A 7,533-nucleotide genomic window follows, 5' to 3' on the forward strand; every position below is an offset into this window, starting at 1 on the left:
AATCCATCTGGGCTTTCGAAGGAAATCCTCCTAAGCTTCCGAAGGTAATCCTCCTAGGCGTCCGAAGTCGTCCGAATCATTCATGAAGAATGTTGACACGAAGTAAGGTAAAGTGCCCAATAGTGGACCCCCAACCAATAGTGGTCCCTCCAGCAATTTTTGCATTATTATAGCCAGGGAAACAAAAAAGAAGACAATCTTGTTGCTATCTTTTCATCCCGTTATTTTGCATTATTTCTAAAGCAAATTTGGGTTTATGCTATCATAGTGTCACGACCCCTTGGTCGGCGCTTCTCACCAAGGCGATTACCACTGATCTACTATGATCGTGTATGTCATAAAGACAGGCGAAAGAGATAGATGACAGTTACGTTAGGGGGAAGACGGGTAAAAAGAAAACAAATTAAACACATGTGAAAAGCAGTGAATTATGAAATTTGATATTTTCTAATTATATACCTACAAATATTATTTAAATTCGTTATTACCGTCGCTAGAGGTAAATTATACAGCATGGAATTAATTGGAGTAAATATAATTGAATTCAAATTTTGTCTAGCTACGTATAGATAACACAATAGGGCAGTATTCTACGGAATCAATTGTCGAGCGGATTGTAAACAATCTTAGTAAAACCTAATTGTGAGTTGAAACAATTAACCTAAATTATCTATTTATAATTGATATATATGCATTGATTGATAGCGACAAATTCAAATAATTCCACGGATAAGCGGTCCATATTGTAAACGAAGAGTGACGAGAAAGACTAAATGTGAGTATTTTTTGAAAATTATGACACTCAACTGATCCTCTGTATTCGTAGGATAATTTTAACTCTCGCAATAAAGGAGATTAAAATAACAGAAGACGTCTCGTTATCTTTCTTGTTGACCAGGAAGTCAACAAATTAAAATTATCATTTAATACCTGTTAATGATGATCGGTCGAACTCCTATTAAAACCAGATCGGTGTCAGCAGCCAGCGCGGCTAATGCAGCGCCGACAGCGGTGGATCATGGCAACAACTGCAAGGCATGCACTGGCCAAGACAACACTCGAATGGCTCAGTGCGACCAATGTGACGACTGGTACCACTATGCGTGCGTCGAGGTCACGCAAGGTGTAGAAGATCGTGACTGGCTGTGTCCTGTGTGTCAACCATCCAAAGGAGTCGAACAGAGTTGCTTCGTGCATAATCTCCATACGAGTCAGTCAGTGAGTAATCATCCGTTTCCCAACCCAGTCGTTCGGGTATCATCGGTACCGTTGAACATTTTTCCTAGTATATCAGCAAGCTGCAACACAAATGAATCGATATTAACCCATGTCGCTTCGAGCAAGATGTTTCCACCCTTGAGTGTCAATAATGCGCCCAGTGCAATAGTATCACGAAACCCAGTAGAAAATACCGCCATGCTGATGCCGCCAAACACTTTCGCGTTAAGCAATATCACAACCACAACGCCCTTCACCGTGAACGTACACACTTCCAACGTTTTCAAACAACGACCAGGCAATCCCAGTGTGTGACAGTGCCCTCAAGCCTCCATCAGCCGATATCTTCGATCGTGAATATTCCCCTAGCGTCGAGCACCATCGTTCCAACCAGAAGACCGTTACCTGAACAGATTTCGTACGAGCCACCAAAGACGACAACAGTTAAGCCGCGGAACAACGCGAAGCAAGGTTCCGGCGAAACACCAAGTCAACATTCTGGATCATCGAGAAAGTCTACTAAACAGTTACAGTTGGAGCTGCAAATGCTCGACGAAGAACGGAAGTTACAAGAAGCTGAATATGCGAGAAAAAAGGAATACCTTCGTAAACGATACAACTTGCTAATGGAGATTGCCAGTGACACAACATCTGAAATGGAGCTTGAAGAAGGGAAACAAAATGATGCAGTCAGAGAATGGTTGGACGGAGGAACTTCTGGGAGAAATATTGGTGCACCTTTACCGACGATGCATTTACAATCTGGGGAACATCAACATCCACATCGTAACCCTCCGACTACAGTCCCCACCGTCCAGCAGGAGAAAATACATCAACAAAAGGATCGTGTTCCGGCATTTATTGTACAACATTCCAGCCTGACGAGGCATCATGGACAGCCCGAGCAGACCAACAGTGTTGAGTGTGGTTCGTGATTTCAGCCGCATGAGAATTGACGCAGGCCCGCGTGAAAGAGTTGGTTTTTACGATGAACGGTTGAGAAGAGACGAATCAATCGCACACAACGAAAATCATTATTCCCCATATGCACACGCTACGATGCAAGAAGACGATGAAAACAACATCACACGGAGCCAAATCGTGGCAAGGCAAGCGGTATCACGCGAGCTGCAAACTTTTAGCGGATCCCCGGAAGAATGGCCGCTTTTCGTTTCATCCTTTACGACTACTACCAACATGTGCGGATTCACACCAGAAGAAAACCTCGTACGTCTACAAAAGTGCTTAACTGGGAAAGCGCACGAAGCAGTGAAATGTATGTTAATGCATCCATCCAACGTTACACGGATTATTTCCACGCTAAAGATGCGGTTTGGAAATCCTGAAATTATTGTGCACAATCTGATAGCCAAAATCATCTCAACGCCGGCACCTGAAGCTGAGAAATTAGATTCCATTATCGAGTACTCTCTTGCCGTACAAAATTTGTGTGCAAAGATTGAAGCATGTCGGCTGGAAGAATATACATATAATGTAGCTCTTCTTCGCGAACTGGTGGACAAACTTCCATCATCCATGAAGTTCGAATGGGCCAAATATCGAAGAGACTTCCCTAACATAAACCTTTCTATGTTCTCTGCCTGGTTGTATGAGCTCGCCGAAACGATTTGTCCACTCGTTACATTACCTAGCGAATCAAAGGTGTTTCGATCAGCGAGGAGCAATCCGGTATATTTGAATACGCATGCCGAGGATATACGCGACGACGCCAGGAAAATCTCATCTAAGCTAACTGACAAGCCGTGTTACGTCTGCAAAGGTAGCTGTTCCAGTATCGAGAAGTGTCAGAGATTCAAGGAATTAAGCTACAACTCAAAATGGGCCGCGGTCAAGGAGTACGGTCTGTGTAGGAAGTGTCTCAAGCCTCACAGAGGTGCTTGTAGATCGCAACAAGTTTGCGGGAAAAACGGATGTGAGTTTAAACACCATCAGCTGTTACATAACAATCAACGCGATAATGCTGCAGATTCAGATTGCGCGAATGAAAAGCCTCCACATCTAAAAATGGATCTGATATACAGTGCAATACGCATCATTCGCCAACCAACAAAGTTTTATTTCGCGTCGTACCGGTAGTGTTGCATGGACCAGGGAAGTCTTTGAAGACATATGCGTTTCTCGATGACGGATCATCCCTCAGCTTTATAGACGCCACCCTCGCAGCGGAATTAGAGCTCATCGGAGAACGTGAACCGTTATGCATCAAGTGGACTGCGAACAAAAGCCGCATGGAGAGTGATTCAACGAAACTGGCTATGGAGATTTCCGGCACAAGGGATTATAACCGACGATATCCGATTCGAGGAGTTCGCACAGTTTCCAGTTTGGACTTATTCTATCAAACTATCAACATGGAAGAACTTCGAGAAAACTATCGACACTTGCGGGGAATCCCGGTGGATTTATACAAGGACGTACAGCCAAGGCTCCTCATAGGAGTTAACAACGCAAACCTAAGTTACCCCCTAAAAGGAAGAGAGGGGCGAATATGTGAACCGATTGCGACAAAAACTCGGCTTGGGTGGGTGATTCATGGAGGAGCGGAACATAAAGAGTCCTTCCTAGGCTTCCATAGTATTCATTCGTGCGCCTGCAATGAAAGCACTACCGATTCTATAGGATGTAGCATACGAGAATATTTTTCTTTGGAAGGGTTGGGTATCACCAAACCCGAAAAACCGTTGGTATCTATTGATGACCAAAGAGCTTAGCAGATTCTTGCTACAATAACGCAAACAAAAAGTGGGCATTATGAAACACCTCTTCTCTGGAAGTACAACAGTTTCCGTTTACCGAATAGCAAACCAGCCGCCTTGAAGAGATTTCATTGCCTGGAATCCAGAATGCAGAAAGACCATAATTTGGGGATCATGGTTAGAGCCAAAATCGACGACTACCTGAAAAGGGGTTACATCAGAAAGCTGACAAAGGACGAAGAGAAAATAAATAAGGAACACAAATGGTACATCCCTATATTTCCAGTATTTAATCCGAACAAACCCGGAAAAATTAGAATCGTGTGGGATTGGGCGGCCAAAATGAACGGCATATCATTGAACTCAATGCTATTAAAAGGACCGGACCAGCTAGTTCCGCTAACTGATGTGCTGTACAAGTTCCGCGAAAACAAGATTGGTGTTACTGGAGATATTAGGGAAATGTTTCTACAAATATTAATCGCCAAAGAAGACCAGTATTGTCAGTTATTCCTGTGGAGAGAAAATCCAACTGATGAGCTGCCCAGCACCTTCGTGACACAGGTTATGACTTTCGGAGCATGCTGCTCTCCAACTTGCGCACAACATGTGAAGAACGTGAATGCAGAGAAATACGCTGATAGTCATCCAAAGGCAGTTGAAGCAATTCGTAAGCAACATTATGTGGATGACATGTTGGTAAGCGTTGAAACTGTGGAAGAAGCTATCCAGCTTGCCAAAGATGTCCGTTTTATCCATGCTCAAGCGGGATTTGAAATTAGGAATTGGATATCCAACTCATCCGAAGTAATGCGTGCTTTACAGCTGGAAAAAGCTAACCAGAAGAGTTTGAACATCGGCTCGGAGTTGGCGACTGAAAAGGTCCTTGGAATGTGGTGGTGCACGGAAACAGACTGTTTTATCTACAAGCTGTCGGCCAAACATGATACAAATCTACTACTTGGAGAACGTGCTCCCACAAAAAGAGAAGTTTTACGAACGCTGATGTCGATCTTCGACCCACTTGGCTTCTTATCCAATGTGCTGATCTTCCTGAAAGTACTTTTTCAGGAAATTTGGAGACAGGGCCGGATTTATGGGGGGGCCGGGGGGGGCGTGGCCCCGGGCCCCCACAAATCTTATGTACCAAAACCAATCTTTTTTGTACATTTTGGGGCCCCCACATACCGTCGGCCCCGGGGCCCTCTTCCGGCTAAATCCGGCCCTGTTTGGAGATCTTGTACAGACTGGGACGATGAGATTCCAGTCAACCTGTATCAGAAATGGAAACAATGGCTAAGCATACTTCCTAGTATTCAGCATGTCACTATACCTCGCTGCTACCGTTTCTCAATTACCATAAGTTCTCAGACAATCATCCAGTTACACACCTTTGTGGACGCTAGCGAATTAGGATATGCAGCAGTAGTATATCTACGGTTCCAACAAGGAAGTACGGTGGAGTGCGCTATTGTCGGCGCCAAATCACGAGTAGCGCCGATTAAGTTTGTCTCGATACCGAGGCTTGAATTGCAGAGTGCCGTTATTGGTGCAAGACTTGCCAACACAATATCGAACGCCTTGTCGTATAAAATTGGTGAACGTTTCTTTTGGACCGATGCGCGTGATGTCCTATGTTGGTTGCGTTCCGATCATCGCAGATATTCGCAATATGTTGCGTGGCGGGTTAGTGAGATTCTGGATATTACAAATGTTGAAGACTGGCGTTGGGTTGCATCAAAAGACAATGTAGCTGATGAAGCAACAAAGTGGAAACGACAACACGACTTTGGTCGTAACAGTAGATGGATTATGGGACCAGCATTTTTGTCACAAACTATGGACCAATGGCCCTCGCAACCATTCTCGCCGGATTCGACCAATGAGGAACTTAGGGCAAGCCTCTTGTACCATTCGGTAGCTACCGAGCCTTTGCTTCCAGTGGATAGGTTCTCCACGTGGAAACGGATACTACGAGTTACTGCGTTGGTTTTAAGGTTCATTTCCAACGTTCAGAGTAAAAATAAAGCTGATAGGGTTATTGGCCCACTCACCAGAAATGAGTTACACCGAGCAACAAATATGCTTTATTGCCAACCCGCATAAATTAAAACGATCTGCATTGCTGTTATTATTATTCTTATGAATTAAGCAATACGGTTACAATTTATATTATAATCGGTTTAACATATGATTGTAAGTTTATCTAGAACAAATACTATTCAACATTTTAAATCTACGACACCATATGCAATAATTTCACAATACATTGTTTCTTTACAATTTCTTATAATCCATGTTTTATATTCATTAGGAAGAAAATGTTATTTGACAGTAATGGGTAATCAACAGATATAGTAACAATACTGAATATAGCTTTGATATAATAGTGTATCATCTAAAGTTAAGATTATTTTATTGTGGCTCCACACATACATTCATTAATCATATGGTTCAATGATGAAACAATGATAAGCGTTCTTTTTCTACGATAAGTGTGCGTATCTCTTGACTGATGTCCAACTGCCATGTTTTTATTTAGATGGGATGAATTCTCGTTTGCCGAAGCCAGTGTTTCTGTTTGTGCACAGTTTTGCAGTTTTTTTTTGTGCAACACTAAAAAGGTAAATATCTACAATCTACACAATATTTATTCGATTTCCTAATGAATAATTTATTACTACTTGATTACTCCCCAGTCTAACGGTCCGAAGCAAAAGATGCGGCATCCCAGGCGCTGAATCTGAAGCAGACTCGCAAAAGCCGCAAGCGGCAGGAAGCTGATACCGGTGTTTTTCTTCGCGGATCTGATGTAGAAGTACGCCGTCCGATCGATGCCAATCTGTAAGGATGACGAAGTGCTGTTTGTACGTGGTCACTGCAAGGTAATCAAGTCGACAAAGTTATGTAGGTTTTCCGCAAACAGTTCGTTGCCGTAGGAAGGATTCAGCTGTAGAAAAGGAACGGTGCAAACTTTTACCCGTCGGAAGGATTCTAGACCGCCGTAGCCCTTGATGATGAGCGTCCGAGGAAAACAGCAAGTACACCGAGGAATCTGCCGCTAATTCCCCAGCTCTTCCGGTTTTCCATACCACTGTTGTTGCTTTCGTTCATTCGTGAATTAAATTTCAGAATTGATTTTTAAAGAGGAAAGAACGGCTTGGCTCACAGGTGATCTTCTCAATAAAACTCAATAAACAATTATATATCAAGTAACATATTCGTGTCGTGTTTTCATTGAATAAATGAAAAAAGAATACCAATAGCAGTTCCTACGTATTAAAGATAAGGGATACGGTCCGACAATTTTTTCATTTATCATTCTACTGTATCCAAATTAGATCCCATACTGTTTTATACAAAAACAAGGATTGTAACTGAACCGTATCACGTATTGTGTATGAATAAAAATGTACCGGAAAACGCCGTCTTTTAAATAGTAATTATACTTAACCGCCCATTACCCACGTGGTTGATTTGCCAAAAACAATATAGCATACTATGAGAATCATTCATGGTGAGGTTAGTTTATCATAGTTATACAAAGTAATTGGAATAGTAGGTGTAACGTTTCTTATCGTCATAAATTATCTGAGAG

The 7,533-nt window shown here is 42.6% G+C and overlaps 1 long non-coding RNA gene across 1 annotated transcript; it reads left to right on the top strand.

Annotated features, from left to right (window-relative positions):
- The first annotated feature begins 393 nt into the window (after positions 1–393).
- On the top strand, positions 394–1,435 carry LOC134215327 (uncharacterized). The gene is made up of 4 exons (XR_009980115.1): positions 394–499; positions 560–642; positions 706–775; positions 827–1,435. It is a non-coding gene; the product is annotated as an uncharacterized LOC134215327 (long non-coding RNA).
- Positions 1,436–7,533: the final 6,098 nt, after the last annotated feature.

This window comes from Armigeres subalbatus, chromosome 1, assembly GCF_024139115.2.
Source record: "Armigeres subalbatus isolate Guangzhou_Male chromosome 1, GZ_Asu_2, whole genome shotgun sequence".
In the NCBI taxonomy this organism is placed as follows: Eukaryota; Metazoa; Arthropoda; class Insecta; order Diptera; family Culicidae; genus Armigeres; species Armigeres subalbatus.